Source organism: Plecotus auritus, assembly GCF_963455305.1.
Source record: "Plecotus auritus genome assembly, chromosome: 2".
Classification (NCBI taxonomy): Eukaryota; Metazoa; Chordata; class Mammalia; order Chiroptera; family Vespertilionidae; genus Plecotus; species Plecotus auritus.
In genome coordinates, this window is record NC_137771.1 from 65,263,623 (window position 1) to 65,280,341 (window position 16,719).

Here is a 16,719-nt window from a genome sequence, read left to right on the forward strand (position 1 = left end):
GGACGCTGGTTTCGCCCAGAGCAGGGACCCCGGCTTTGCTCCCCACCCCCCCCCCATTTCCGTCCGCCCCCAGGCCTCTAATGAAGGGATATCCCAGTGAAAAGAGACTGGCTGTGCACCGTCCAGAGTCTGGACTCCAGACCATCTCTGAGCGGCCGCATGCAGACGGCCACCCCCTCCCCAGGCCTTCTTCAGCCAGACATCCTCAGGTGGCTCCCGGCTCTCGGCATCTCCGCCTCCGGCTTCTCGAAGGGCGGGGCCGGGCTGCGGGGCGCCGGGCAGAGCCTCCAGCCCCTGCAGCCAGGTCCGGAGTACCCCGGCGGGGGGCGCGCCGACCCGACTCGCGGGACCCCCGCCCGACCCCGGCCCGCGCGTGCCCCCACTGACCTCGGCGGGGTGGCCAGGCGGGCGCTGCGCCGAACACCTGCAGCTGGTACCCCCCTGCCACCTGCGTCTCCTCCATGGAGCCGACGTCGGGGGGCCGACCCTCCCGCTTTAAGTCCGCGACAGCTCCGACATCGCGGTTCCTCCCTGCGTGGCGGGCGCCGTTCCCACGACACCTGATGCCTCTGGGCGGCGCTGGGCTAGACTCACCTGAGGCCCGCAGCGCACCGAGGGGGCGCGGGGGCGGGAGGAGCGGGGCGACCTCGGGGTGCACCGTTAGCAGGCCGGCAGGGAGGCGTTGGGTCTTCTGAGACGCGGGGGGATGCGAGGTGCCCGGGCGTCACTCTGGAAACCTCTGAGGCTCTGCTCAGCGGGGCAGAGCGGGCGTCGGGCCGCCAGGAGCCGCTGCCTGTGGCATCCTCCCTCCTCCCGCCGCCTGACCTCGTGCCCCTCCGCCCCGCTGCTCCGGTTCCCTTCCACGCCCTTTCTGGGGCCGTCTTTCAGGGGGGCAGGCGGGGCGAGGAGGCTGTCCGAAAGAGCCCCGCATTCTCCGGGCACCCCGCCCCTACCCCTTCACTCCTGTCTGAGTCCCAGTAAACAACTCGCACAACCCTCCAGGGGCTCTCTCTGATGGAGCAGGAGCTGCCGGAGGTGAGGTGAAAGTCCTTGGGCTCTGGGCTCTTCCTCTCACCTGGTTGGGGAAGGGGGGAAGGGGTGGGGCGCGAAGCGGGGCAAAGAGCCTGCCGGCCGTGGGGGCGCAGACCTTTCTAACAGCTGTCAGTTCTGATGTTTGCATACAGCAGAATCATAAAGTGTAAGGCTTCTCAAGCTGAGACGTGTACCCTCTCGAGGCCTTCCAGTTTTGCAAAATCGCTGTGACGTTAATGAACTGTTGGCTAGATCCTCTAGACTGGCTGCTGGGACCGAAAGCGCCCTGGACAGCTCCTAGAAGAAATGGGTCTAGAAATACTTGAGGCAGTGGCAAGGATTCTTTGCTTGGTCAAACTTTAGTCAGGCTCCTAAACTTTCTCCTAGGTGCCTCTGTGCACTTCCTTGTAAAATCCGGTTTTAGCAAGAACACTGCCAAGTCAGTTTACCTGAACCCGTTCCCCTCAAAATACACCCCCCCCCCACACACACACACCCGTGCAGTATTTGATTATCCTCCATATCTGATGGGGTTCCTCATCTTCCATCATCCCTCAGGCTATGTCTGATCACCCTGGCCTGCTTTTAGTTAGGTAGGTTTAGCTGGAACTTCCCTCACCCCTGTGGTCTTCTCATAGTAATTTTTCACCCACGTGACCATACTGAATTTGGACTTGAGCCCCACCTCTCTCCCCCACTGTGAAATCCCATTGCAGTGTCCCTACAACTATCTCCATAGGCCAGAATAAAGTCTGCCTTCTGTATTAAACAAGTGCTGTTGAATATTTTTCTTCTGTAAGAGTGGACCTCGAGCCCTGTTGCGGTGGCTCAGTGGTTGAGCATGGACCTATGAACCAGGAGGTCACGGTTGGATTCCATGCTGGGGTTGCCAGCTTGATCCCCAGGAGGGGGCATGAAGAAGGCAGCCGATCAATGATTCTCTCTCATCATTGACGTTTCTATTTCTCTCTACCTGCCCCTTCCTCTCTGAAATACATACATACATACATATATATATATATATATATTTTTTTTTTTTTTTTAAAGTAGATCTCGAGCCATAAGTTTTTTTCTTTATGAAAGTTTTAAACTAAACCTGAGTTTACTCCTTTACTAAATTGGGAACTTTCATTAATTTGAATCACAACCACTTTGTATATATTTTTATTGATTTTTATTTTTTGGCCCCGGGTAAATTTTTTTTTAAAAAAAATCACTGAATTTTCATAACAGGTAATTCTCCCAAATTATATAAAGAGCTGTCAGGTCCTTTTTCAAAATCTTTTACAAATCCTAAACCAACTTGTATGGATAATTTATAAATGAAATACCTTTTCTTGAAATGGGATACAAGAATTGTATGCTGTTCATTAATCTGAATCCCACGTGTTGGGAACAAGGAGATACTCAAAAGGCTCTAATTGGCACACTCAGTTGGAAAGTGCAATTTGGGAAATATAATTTAATCTCTAATGCCCATAAGCCTCCACATGCTTTAACACCATTTCCTTACAATAATAGTGAAGTCATCTTTACAATGCGAGCTTGAAATGCTAGATTTTTCTAGAACAATATAAACTTTGGAGAGGTTTGCAGGTATAAATGATAACCCTAACTTAACCCTAGAGCTGACTTAAGTAGACGAGTGAATAGAAAAATCCAGGCTTGGAGTCAGATGAATGCGGGCCCAAATTCCCTTCTGTGCCACTTATTGAGTGACCTTGGGGAATTACTTAACATCTTCACCTCCCCAGTCCCTTCTATGTATAATCCATCTAATAATAGGATGCATGCAAAGCACTCATTACTATGCCTGACATATTTTATGTTCTTGTAAATGTTCATTTTGGGGGGCGGGGGTGGAATCTAAATTAATGAATGAATCAACCATGTTCATGAATTGCAAGACAATATTATTAGGATACTAATTATCAGCAAGTTTATTTATAAAGTCAACCCAATATCAATCAAAATTCCAGGAAGACTTTTTGTAGAAATTGGCAAGCTGATTCTAAAATTCATACGGAAATGCAAAGAAACTAGAATAACCAAACAAATTTTTAACATAAGGACAACTTTTTGGTGCTTGGGACAGCACTTCAACCAACTGAGCTACCTGGCTATGGTTCATTTACTTTTTTAACAATGAAATTATTTTGTGTTTTCATAAAACTATGTCATTTAGTGAATATTCAAACACTGGAAAATGCAGCAAACAGGATTGGGTAGTGTTCAGATAATGTAGCATTCAGATGTCCTAGCAAGATCAACAGTATTACAAAGAAATATGTTGAAATCACCAATTTAGGGAGTTATTTTGTTTGCAAAACTTGTTATTTCTTGAAGTAAACTTCTTAATGTTTATTTGCATGAACTAACAGGACAACAATGACAAGTAAGACTGACAACTTAGATTTGCACTGCTTCTTTAATGTGCTTCTGTCATGCTTCCATAATATTGACCTTAATTTTTGACTCTGCATGGCAGAGTTTCCTGTCTTCCTTTTGACTTGGTGTCAATATATTCATTTAAGTCAATGGTTGAATGTTAAGGCTTAATTATCCCTTTTACATTATTTTTGGCATTTTTGTCAAGAATCAATTGATTGTTATATATATGTATGGATCTATTACTGGACTCTCTAGTCTGTCCCATTGTCTGCATATATTCTATATGTCTCTATACACACACCAAACTGTCTTGTTTTAGAATAAGTCTTGAAATCAAGGAGGGTAAGTCCTCAAATCATATTTTAATAACTATGTATTTTGTTAGATGGGTACTAGAATCATCAGGGCAATCGCTTTGTAAATTATATAAACATCTAATCACTATATTGCACTCCTGAAACTAATACAATATTGTAAGTCACCTGCAATTGAAAAATAAATTTTTAAAAATTTGAGCAAAAGCCCTAACCAGTTTGGCTCAGTGGATAGAGCGTGGGCCTGCAGACTCAAGGGTCCCAGAAGCCGATTTGTTGTTGCCCTTATTTATGTATTCATTGGTTGATTCTTGCATGTGCCCTGACTGGGATAAAACCTGCAACTTTAGCTATTGGAATGATGCTCTAACCAACTAAGCTACCTGGCCAAGGCCTGCTATGAAGTTTTAAAGTATTTCAATTTCTGTACTTCTTTTGTTGCAGATAGGTAACAAATATTTCATGGACGAATGGGCTAGTAATGTATATCTCCTGTCTGGCTCTGACATCCAAGTGGAAATGTCTACTAGATAGTTGAATATTCAAATCTACTTTTATTTTTTTTAATTTTTTTATAAATATATTTTATTGACTTTTTACAGAGAGGAAGGGAGAGAAATAGAGAGTTAGAAACACTGATGAGAGAGAAACATTGATCAGCTGCCTCTTGCACACCTCCTACTGGGGATGTGCCCGCAACCAAGGTAAATGCCCTTGACTGGACTCGAACCTGGGACCTTTAAGTCCACAGGCCGACATTCTATCCACTAAGCCAAACCGGTTAGGGCCAAATCTACTTTTAATTGTCACCAAAGGGCAGAGGCAATGTCTACTAGTATAAATTTACTTTGAACATAATTTAAGATTAAATCTGATTCAATAAGCATTCATTAAAATATGTACCACATTTGAGACACTATGCTGGCCTTTTTAGGACAGTGCTATGGAGAAGGGACAGATTAAGGTCTGTGGGCAATACAGGCTACTAATTTGGCATCCCTTCATACTAATATTCTTTAAAAATTTAATCGCTATATATCTAGCAGAAATAGGAAAAAAACTGATTTCTGTTAACAAACATGTATTCTCTTTCTTTACATTTGAAATAATTTATTGAGCATAGTTTTTCAAACTAAACAACCTATTTGGAACACATTGAACTGTTTAAATTTTAGATATTAAAACTGGCTGAACTCAGAGATGGGAACATTATCTTTTGGTTGAATCTTGTATTTGTACTCTCACTTAGCAAAATTATTCAACACGGATTTTTTTAAAATATATTTTTATTTATTTCAAAGAGAAAGGGAGAGAGAGGTAGAACATCAATGATGAGAATCATTGATCAGCTGCCTCCTGCACGCCCCCTACCGGGGAGTGAGCCAGCAACCCGGGCATGTGCCATTTGAACCCGGGACCCTTCAGTCCACAGGCCGGCGCTCTATCCACTGACCCAAACCCGCTAGGGCCCCATAACCACAGAGAAAATGAACCTTGAAGTTCCTTAGGGGGTTAAGTATGAGACTCATACTTAAGATTTGAATTAAAATTTATACAAACGTTACGTTGGCAAGGGGAAAAGGTAACACTTTAGAAGATAATCGAACCGGATTATCTCTCCTTCACACGGGAATCTAGGGCAGGTTTCTGGGAGGGCCCAGCTCGCCCTTGGAAGGCAAGGCAGCTGCCCTAAGGATGCTACCCCGCAATCTTCACATCACCCTTCCCTCCCTGCTGCTAGAGACCACACCCTAGCAGGCTTCTTCTTCAGGTTCGGTTGCGCTGGACCTAGCCTGTCAGACCTGGGGCCAGGTTGGGCCGCTGTTCTCAATGAAATTATTGTAATGTACAACTCCTTCCTTGCAAGTGGATAACTGCCGGACCTCGCCCAGTTTCCTGTTACGTGACGTTATCATTATAGCAACCAATCACAGTTGAAAGAAACTTAGAAAACGGAGACTGTATTGGTTTTGGTGCTTTGTCAATCTCTGCTGAGTCACCGCCTCTTTTCTCTTAGCAACGGATGCGTCACAGCAACCGCTTGCAAAGGAGCTGCGTTTTGTGCTCTTAGGACTTGTTTTTCTGAGAGGAGAGTAAAACTTCCATCTTCAGCCCCAGAGGGAGTTTTTCGCTAGGGTACTGCAAAGAGGCTTCTTTTCTCTTCTGTTTAGCAAGTATCAGGTAAGGGAAGCTCAGCATGGGAAAGGAGGTTTGGAAAACAAATACTCTACTCTTTCAAGGGCGTTGGAACACTATGTACTGGACACAGTGGAGACTACAAAAAAGTACAAACCTTTTCCTGCTTGAAAAGAACTTCCAGCTTAGCCAGGAGACAAAAATAGCAATGAGAGAGCACTTAAGGACATTCTTAAGAACTCTGAGGGCAGGTACAGTGTCTTGTTCATGGATCGTATATCCCCAGTGTCTATCAGGTTGCCTGGCACATAGTGGGAGACAAATAAATACTGGATGAATGAGGGACGGATGGATGGATGGATGGATGGATGGATGGGTGGGTGGATGGAAAGGAAAATAGCATGATTCTGGTTATTCATCGGTATTGGAGATCAAAGAAGAAAAGATAAATGTGGACTAAAGTAGTTAGAGATGACTTCAGGACTGTTAAGAAAGGGCTGGAGTAGATAAGGAGTGCAGAAAATGAAGGGGGGTACTCTAACTCTTTGAAAGTAAGTACTTTGTCTTCCTCATTTAGTGACCTCCAGTACCTAATTGTTGCTCAAAAAGTTCTCTCCTTCTGCCCAGTGTATACTGGATGCTGCATGAATTCACAGCCATTTCCAGGCACCTCTGGGTTTGAGGCCCTCTGCATTTGTGAAAGCCTGCCACAATTAACTCACTGCAGTGTGATTAGAAAGTGTCAAGGAGAACAAAACTGTTTAGGCCTGAGTGAGAAAGTTGGGGCAGCTTCAGTGAGAAGGTCCTGCTGGAGTTGAGCCTTGCAGGATGAAGGATGAGTAAGATTTAAGCAAGCGGAGAAAAGTGTGCATGGTATGGAGCAGGAGTGGCTGGAGGGAAGGGAGTTCCCAGAGAGGGAGGTAGAAAGACTGTTTGGAGATGCTGGGACTGTTTAGAGATTGGACAGTAACCCTGTGAGGCTGGAGTAGAACTCAAGGAGTGGATATGAAGGGGCAGACTGTGAAGGGTGTTAAAGGTGGCGCTTACACAATTGGACTCTGATCTGCAGACCTGTGCAAGACCGCCTCATAGTGATTTTTAGATCGCAGACTCACCCAGACCTGCAGAATCACAGTGGCTCCAAGAAGTTTGCATTTCAGATGAACTCCATTTTTCCCCTAGTGGAGGAGAATGGCACTGTGGACAATAGGGATCCGCATTAAATGCCCCAGTATACAAGGGAGTGACTTGTTAAGATCTGCATTTCACAAAGAGGGCTCTGAAGGCCTGTCCTGTGGGTGACTATGCTGGTTGGAACAGAGTCAGGGAGGCCAGTTAAATGTCCATGATCTGATTGGAGGGTGGGGTGTGGATAGAGAAATAAAATCACATGTTTATTTTTACTAACAGCTAATTGAAATGTATGCATTTGATAACAAACCACAGTAGTATTAGAAGGCCTGTGACTTTGTCACTAAGAGAAATTACAGTTTTTTTTCTTATTACATTATGGATGTTATAAATATATGATTTATGTTCATCACATCTTCAAAATTAAGGTGGTAATTAGAATCACTGCTAGGTCTTGTTTTGCATTAATAAAGAAGCACATAAATTATTATATCATAATTTTTAAAATATTTTGATAACTGTATTTCAAAAAATTCTCCCTTGTAATATCATGTTTTAACTTGATTTATGGAGCTTAATCAGGCTGCCAAAGGGTTCACGGCACAAAATAGGAACTTCTGGTACAGGAGGGCATGTTAAAGGCCTGAACACATGGAGGCTATGGGAAGGAGAGCTTCGAATTCAGGAGACATTTCAAACAGTGAAGTGGTAGAACAGCATCTACTTAAATGAGTATTCTGTCTTGGAAAGAGGTGGAGGTAGGTTGGAAGGGGAGAAACAAGTGTAACAGACTAATTGGAAACTTGGCAGAAGACCGCTGAAGAGCCCGGGAGAGCCTTGAAGCTTAATCAGGGTCTTGGTGGAGACTGACCAAGCAGCAGCAGGTCTTGGGAGACACATCACCAGACTCCCACGATGTTAGTCTTAGCTCATATTCTAAACTTTCGTTTAAAAGAAGAAAAGATGGGAGGCAAGCATGATGAGCTTACAAATACTTTGGGAAGAGAAAATAAAATGGTGACCATCTAGACAAGGTCGGCTAATTGAAGGAGACTTGGGACATAACACTTTCTAGGGAAGATGCTAGGGAGAAGGTGCCAGAGCTACAGGTCTTCTCAGAATTAAAGGTCTCATGACTGGGAGTAAGACACTCGTTCATACAGGTAACAAATGGGAACATGTAAGCAGGTGTGTGCATTGTAGCCAAACCAAGTGAAGACAGGGCACCAATAACTGTTTAAATCACTGTATTATATCAATCATAATTTGTCACTTATTCCTTCATGTGGAGTAGTTATCCTCCTAATAACAAAAGCTTCATAAAACGATAGTCACAGACAAGTCGAAAGTTAGTTTGGAACAGGGCTGTGGCCAGCTCTGAATGTAATGTTCCTCATAATCACTGGAGTGCTGTCACAGGTTTTGAACTGTTACACAGAGGACTTACCCAGTACTCACTTCTCTCATCGCTCTCTAATACCCTTTGCTGTTAATGTGGAAGAATATGTGTTCTTTGCTACATTGGTAAAAGACAGGTATTCTGGAATGGTGAAGTAATTTATAAAGAACATGAGTGGCTTTAATATAAAAGTATTTCAATGGAATGCTTAAATATTTGTAAGTGCTATCTTTCACAAATTCTGCTTTGAAATTCAATCAGCTATAGTGGCTTTGCAAACCAATTGTAATACAAGCTACTGAGGTAAGCATAACCTTTATATTAGGAATAAATGAACTATCTCCTCTGCTACTTTTAATAATAAATATACTTTAGTTGGGAACAAGAAAAATGAGGTGAACATTTCAGAATAATGCAGCTTAGTAAAGTCATATTTGTATTAAAAATCTTTTATGACCTTTTACTTGTCAATGTAATAGGAATTTTTTTGGAAAATGTAATACAGCACATTCACTGCATGAACTATGCAATTAATTTTATGAAAAAAATTTAGTAAGCCTTGTTGTGATTTAAAAGAAATATCTTTTATTTGGAATTTATTTTTTAAAGGAAATCTGCATAAAAATAAACCTGAATAAGTGTGATTTTTGAAATTATGCAGACTAATAATTCATTTCATTTAGGTACTGCTGATTAAAAGTGGTTTATTTTCTAAACACAATATTGGTAGAGTTTTTATTATTTGCAGTTACTAAAATAAACTATAAAATTTGGCCTGAAACACAAATACAGGTAGCTACTTCCAAAGTAATCCCTTTCTTTTCAGTGTAGACTATATTCACCAGGCCAACCTCAGCTAATGAATTTTTCCAAGTAGGATGCCTAGCCACTTAGATACTGTGTTTTTAATAGAGAAGAATTAGGACCTCTGAAAGCCTGTAGAACCACCTGATCTTCCTTTTTTGTTGGTCACTAGTCAATAATTTAGACACAAGAGTTAATATTTGTGAAAGTAGTAAGTGAGCTGTTTTGGTAAAGTAACATGCATTTAATGTTTGCTCAATTTTGTCACCTAAGGTACTGATGGAAAATTTGTTTTCCCTGAAAATTGGAAATTGAACCAAATTATCTGCAGATCATTTCATGGCAGCATTTGAAAAGAACTGGGCACATGTGATCACTTTGACTATTTCTTGGGATGATTGTAAACTGATACCTACATATTCAAGCTTAATGCCAATGCAGCACCTCCTAATCCCGGAAACTGTGAATGTTACCATCCGTGGCAAAGAGGAATTAAGGCTGCAGATGGAATTAAACTTGCTAATCAGCTGATATTAAAATGGATAGACTATTATTTCATACTAGCGACCCGGTGAATGAAATTCGTGCACATTAAAAGGGGATTAATTAGAGGAAATAATTTAATATTGCTATTTGCACTTTCTCTATAAAAAAAGTGTCAGAGATGAAAGAAGATTAGTAAAATGTATATGAAAACCTTCCTCTTGTCAGAGTCTGGGGCTCACCATGGGACCCAGAGTCAAGTACCCGCCCACCCACATGCACCTCAAAATCATGTGAGACCCAGACCCTGCCGCCCGCCCCACCCCCTCCCCGCATTGGGCTAGATCCAGACCCGGCCAGTCCCACCCTTGTTAAGCCCTGCTGGGCAGGGGGCATAGCCTCAGGTCCCCTGGCCTGGGGCCAGGAATGGGGGTTGTGGCCTGACGTCCCCTAGCCCAGACTGGGGCGGGGGGACGTGCCTTAAGGTCCTCCGTCAAGCTCCACTAGGTGGGGCACATGGCCTGAGATCCCCTGTTAAGCCCTGCTGAGTGGGGGGCATGGCCTGAGGTCCCCCGTCAAGCCCTGCCAGGCAGGGGGGGGGGGCACAGCCTCAGGTCCCCGGTCAAGCCCCGCTGGGTGGGGGCGTGGCCTGAGTTCCCCCGACCCAGCACTGGGGGGTGTACCTTGAGGTCCCCCGTCAACCCCTGCTGGGTGGGGGGCACGGCCTGAGGTCCCCTGTCAAGCCCAGCCAGGCAGGGGGTCGCAGCCTCAGGTCCCCTGGCCTAGTGCTGGGGTAGGGGGCGTGGCCAGAGGTCCCCTGTCAAGCCCCATCTGGTGGGGGGCGCGACCTGAGGTCCCCTGGCCTGGCACTGGGGTGGGGGGAGCAGCCTGAGGTCCCCTAGCCCAGCACCAGGACGGGAAGCCCCGCCAGGTGGGGGGTGTGGTCTGAGGTCCCCCAGCCTGGTGCCGGGGTGGGGGGCATGGCCTGAAGTCCCCTGTCAAGCCCCATGGGGGCGGGGGAGGGAGTAGCCTCAGATCCCTGCTGATTGACTCCTTATGAGAACTTGGCCTCAGTTGTGGGTGCAGCCATCTTTGTGATGGAGTGATGGTCAATTGGCATATTCCCTCTTTATTAGATAGGATTTTCTAGGTGGGCACAATGTAATCTCAGGGTCCTGTCAAGTGGAAGAGGGAGGAAGAAGACAAGGTCAGACAGAGTATGCTATGTGAGAAGGACTTAACTTGTCGTTGCTGGTGTTGAAGATGGAAAAAGAGAGCCCACAAGCCAAGAGATGCTGGTGGCGTCTAAAAACTGGAAACAACAAGGAAACGGATGCTCCCTTAGAGCCTCTAGAAAGAATGGACCCCCACCTTGATTTTAGCCTAGTGAGATGGTGTCAGACTTCTAAACTATAGAACTATAAGATAATAAATGTGTGTTATTTTAATACACTAAGTTTGTGGCAGTTTGTTACAGCAGCAAGAGAATACTAATCCAGTATGCATACAGATTATTATTACACAGGCCATGAGGCAAAAACCTTTTGTCCAGACTGGAAATTCATAAGCTAAGAATGGCAGAAGGGAAGGAGTAGAAGAAGGAATTACTAATTCAAGCTTTTTTTTTGGATGTACAACTGTGCCATTTATAGAGCTCACATCCTCCCAGAGTTTACAATCTAGTTCACAGTCCCAACTTCACATGCCTCAAATTGAATTCCTGATCTTCCCTTTCAAATCTTCTCTTCCCATGGGATTCCCATCTCAACAAATAGCAACCCCATGCTTTCAATTTCTTAGGCAAAACTCATTAAAGACATCATGTTCCCTTTCTTTCTCTCAGACCCTACATCCAAGTCATCAGCAAATCCTATTGACTCTACTTATAAAATACTAGTGGCCCGGTGCACAGATTCATGCACATTGAAAGGAAATTAACTAGAAGAAATATTTTAATATCACTACTCACCCTTTCTCTATAATAGAAGTGTCAGAGATGAAAGAAAATTAGTAAAAATGTATGTGAAAATAATATAAATTGATTAATAAGTAAGCAATAACAACATGATATAACGACAACAAAAACATGATATAAAAACAAAAACATGATTTTAAATCAACATTGTTAAAAACAATGACTGATAAATTGACTAAACTTATTCTAATATCTCCCTGTATACCACATTAAGAGTAAAAACACTTTCAGAGTGCTTGACTAATTTCCCTTGTGATGAAGTATTTACAACTTTAAATTTAACTCGAGAGAAAGCAGCATATAACTGACCATGTTGAAAACGGGTTCAGGTAGGAATATTCCTACTCTGTCTAGAGTTTGTCCTTGTGATTTATTAATAGTCATCGCAAATGCTGGCATCATGGGAAACTGTCTTTGAATTAATTTAAATGGGAGGCCAGTGTCAGACGGGGACAAATATTGCACATGTATGAGTCAATGTTTATTTTTAAATTGCCAGTGTGCATCATATGTACCAGCCAGTTGGATGGTCAGACGGATGGACGGTTGGTCATTTAGCCTTTTATATATATAGATACCCAGAGCCCAGTCACTTTGTCCATTCCATTGCACCTCCCTGATCTAAGCTGCCATCTTCTCTCTCTTGGATGATTGAATGTATCTTTTTAATATATATATTTCTGAGAGAAAGGGAGAGGGGGAGAGAGAGAGAGAAACATCAATGATGAAAGAGAGTCATTGATTGGCTGCCCCTTGAACACCCCAACTGGGGATCAAGCACGAAACCCGGTTCATAAGTCAATGCTCAGCCACTGAGCCATGTGCACCAGGCTGAATGTCTCTTGATTGGACTCTGCTTCAGCCCTTTCCTCGCTGCAGTCTTTGCAGTACAGCAGCCACAGTATTTGCTCAATTCTTAAAATATGAGTCCAATCAAATAAAATAACTCCTCAGCTCAAAATCATCCAATAGCTCTTCACCTCATTCAGTGTAAAAACCCCTGTTCTTATACATGGCCTAGACCCCTTGTGGTATCCTATTTAATAAAAAGCTAATATGCAAATTGACCGAACAGCAAAAGGACTGGTTGCTATGACACACACTGACCACCAGGAGGCAGATGCTCAACACAGGAGCTGCCCCCTCATGGTCAGTGCGCTCCCATATGGCTGGTGAATGCAGCAGAGGTGGCAGGAGCCTCTCCTGCCTCCGCGGCAACGCTAAGGATGTCTGACTGCTGGCTTAGGCCCGCTCCCCATGGGACATCCCCCAAGGGCTCCCACACTGCGAGACTGCACAGGCTAGGCTGAAGGACCGCCCCCACCCCGCGTGCATGAATTTCATGCACTGGGCCTCTAGTGTTGTATAATTGTACCCAACTATTACCTCCTTTCTCTGTAAGAGGATCATATATTCCCATGCATTGCCATGCAAGCATATATTCCTTCCCCATTATCAGGATTGGCTGTGTGATTGGCTTGGGCCAGTGGAATGTGAGCAGAAAAGACAGCGTGCCAGTGCCAAGGAGAAGATTTAGAAGGCACTGCATGGCTCTATAAACTCTCGCGCTTTTTCTTTTGCCATGAAAGTAGCATGTGTCAAATAGGGACTGCTCCTTCAGCCTGAGTCCCAGAATAAGACTTGAAGCAGCAACTCACTCTCAGCCACAAGACAGAACATGAGAAGAAATAAATGTTTGTTGGTGCATGTTACTGAGACTCGGGAACATTTGTTACTGCAGCAAAGCTGACTAATATATAGCCCCACCTCTCTCTGACCAACTTCATCTCCTAGTCTTCCCCTCACTCACTCTGCTCCAGCCATTGTGACCTTCTTGCTGTTTCCTTAAATGTGCCAAGCATACTCCTGTCCCAAAACCTTTACACTTATCGTTCCCTCTGCCTGGAAACACCCTTCTTTCCCCTGGTATCTATATTTTTTGCTTCCTCCTTTTCTTAGGTCTTTGCTCCAATGTCTATTAATGAGGCCTTCCCTGGTTGTCTAATACAAAATTGCAACATCTGCACTCCTACAATCCTTTTCCCCTTCCTACTTGATTTCTCTCTTTAATAGTTATCACCATGTGAAGTATTAATTATTTTGCTCCTTTATTTGCTTGCTGCCTATCTCCCCCCTAGAATGTGAGCTCTATCAGGGCAATGGTTTGCCTCTTTCATTCACTGCTGTATTCCTAACACCTGCATCTGGTATATCATAGTTGCTCAATAAATATTTCTAGAATGAATAGTGGTGATAGTGGTGGTGGTGATGGTGTGTTTATGCATGTATGTGTGTGTGTGGGATAGGTCCAGGTGGTACTCTTGAATATTTTAAGTCAAATACATCTGGAATAGAATATGGAGGGGAGTACATTTACAGAGAATATTTTGAAAAAAAGGACTAGGTCCAAGATTTGAAATTATACTAAGGCTGGAAAGTGGGATGGACACTTGACAAGCTGAAGAGTTGGGTCAGAGTGACCATTGCAGAATATTTAAAAAGTCAAAATTCCTGAAATATTAATGTTTATTGCATGTAACATTATTATACTTAAAATCATTTTTCTTGAAGTATTAATGTTTATTGCATGTAAAAATAATCTATACTAATAATAGAGGGATATGCAAATTGCCTGGGATGCTGTCACAGTAACAGTAACGACCAAATAGCAAGCTATGTGGGGCAACCAGACCAGCAGGGGGGTTGATTAGTGAGGGATGACCAAACGACTGAACAGCAGGCTGCGTGGAGTGATCAGGCCAGCGGGGGGGGGGGGGGGCAGTTGGGGGCAACCAGGCCAGCAGGGGGGCAGTTGGTTGTGACCAGGCTTGCAGGGGGGGTCAGTAAGGGGCAACCAGGTATCAGGGCAAGCAGTTGGGGGAGACCAGGCCAGCAGGGGGGCAGTTGGTGGTGACCAGACTGGTGTGGGGGGGGCAGTAAGGGGTGACCAGGTAGCGGGGGGGGGGAAGTTGGGGGTGACCAGGCTGGCAGGGGGATAGTTGGGGGTGACCAGGCCAGCAGGAAGAGCAGTGAGGGGCGACCAGGCCAGCAGGGGGGGCAGTTAGGGGTGATCAGACCAGCAGGCAGAGGTGGTTAGGGATGATCAATCTGGCGGGGGCCGGGGGGGCAGCAGTTAGCAGCAATCAGGCAGGCAGGCAGGTAAGCAGTTAGGAGCCAGTGTTCCCAGATTGTGAGAGAGATGTCCGACTGCTGGTTTAGGCATGATACCTGGGATCGGGCCTAAACCGGCAGTTGGACATCACCTGAGGGTCCTGGATTGGAGAGGGTGCAGGCTGGGCTGAGGGGACCTGCCCTCCTGTGTACGAATTTTGTGCACCAGGCCTCTAGTATAAAATAAAATACAAAAAAGTAGAAATTCCTAAATTGTCAGAAACATAAAATGCTAATTAAAACATTAAATCATAACTTTCTAGGTAGAGACAATTATTTTAAATAGCTTGATTTGTAATGAAACACAGTAGTTACCTCTGAAATAGTTTGTACAAAGGTTACGAGTGCAGAACTTGGAGCCAGACCGCTCGGGTTCACACTCTGCCTCCATGGCTCATGGCTTATATGTCCCTTCAGGCAAGTTACCTGACCTCTTGTGGCCTCTGTTTTCATATCATAAAATGGAGATGAAGATAATAGCATTAGTAAAATGCCTACCTAGGCCCTGGTGGGGTAGCTCAGTCAGTGGTTAGACACGCCAAGGTTTTGGGTTTGATACCCGGTCAGGTATCAAAATAAATGCATAAATAAGGAGAACAACAAATTTCTCTCTCTCTCTCTCTCTCTTCCCTTCTCTAAAATCAATCAATAAATAAAATAAAATGCCTACCTAAAAAGTTGGTTAAAATAAAAATAAATAGTAGATGTAAATTACTTCGAATCATGACTGGCACATATCACTCACCAAACATGAGCTGTCATTATCATTTGAAAAAATATGTGTGAAAAATTTGAAGGAAAAAATGTGTATGCCCAAACACTTAGACACATACCCATACTTTAGTCAAGATTTAGTCATCAAGGTATTGGGCATAAAATAAAACTCATGATGTTTTGACTATGGGCAATTGCTGGGGTACAGATAAGGTACCCCTATGTCAGTCTTAGTGATATGTGGATTGTTTTGAGCTAAAGGCAACTAGAACCCTGCAGGCTCGAGAGAAACTCCTGCTCCCTGCCCTATCTAGGAGAATTTAAATTAGGAGCCTGGCCCACGATAAGGGCCAGGAATGACATTTTACCTTACCTATCTGTATGGCAGGGCACACTAATAATTACTGAACACGTGCTCTCCTGAAATGACCCTTTGAAGGCCCAAGGTGCATTACCTCCTCCCTAGCTCACAAAGTCATACCTCAGTTTCCCTTTCTGTCTCTGAACCTCGGTGCATGTGGAGTCTCTGACTCTCATATAAAAGTATGCAGGGTTTCCATCCATATATACAGTATGTGTTAAATTTGGGTTCTTTTCTCTGGTTAATCTGTCTCAAATCTATTTGATTATTAGATCAACTGAGGGTAGAGGAACATTTCCTCCTCCCCAACCCTAGGAAATAATATTCAATCTGTGTTGGATTATTAAAATGAGACAAACAGGGAACAGTGTAAGATGACTGAGTTGATGATGATGCGACTTTATTTCATATATCTTCACAACCACCTTGTGCGTTAGGTTTTATCATCTCCATTAAACTGATGAATCAGCTTAGACTCAGAAGGTCAACAATTTGTCCAGGGTCACTCAGCTGATAAAAGGTAGAGCCTGTTTTTAAACCCCTCTGACTAGACTCCTGAAATCACACTCCTAACCACTGAACAAGATGGGGGCAAAGGTGAGCATTGAGGAGATGAGAAGGGTTTGATGTCATGGCAAGGCCCTTGGCCAGAGCTATGTCCTGTCAAAATTGATGAGCATTCCCCCAGAAACTTTTGGAGGCCTTTTCTGACAGTATAAATAAGGACACAGTGGTTACATGCACGTATGCTAGGACAAAAGTACTATTTACATTATGTTAATTGTATAATTATGTGCATATGTGCACA

The 16,719-nt window shown here is 44.0% G+C and overlaps 2 protein-coding genes across 2 annotated transcripts in view; one reads left to right on the plus strand and one right to left on the minus strand.

Moving 5' to 3' along the window:
• Positions 1 to 856, minus strand: part of MCOLN3 (mucolipin TRP cation channel 3) — a 34,136-nt gene extending 33,280 nt beyond the window's left edge. The window contains exon 1 of the mRNA XM_080655499.1: positions 595 to 856. The gene's annotated coding sequence lies outside the window, so the exon portion shown is untranslated. The remainder of the gene's footprint in view (positions 1 to 594) is intronic.
• A 4,890-nt stretch (positions 857 to 5,746) lies between these two features.
• DNAI3 (dynein axonemal intermediate chain 3) overlaps positions 5,747 to 16,719 on the plus strand; it is a 99,748-nt gene continuing 88,775 nt past the window's right edge. The window contains exon 1 of the mRNA XM_080655132.1: positions 5,747 to 5,918. The gene's annotated coding sequence lies outside the window, so the exon portion shown is untranslated. The remainder of the gene's footprint in view (positions 5,919 to 16,719) is intronic.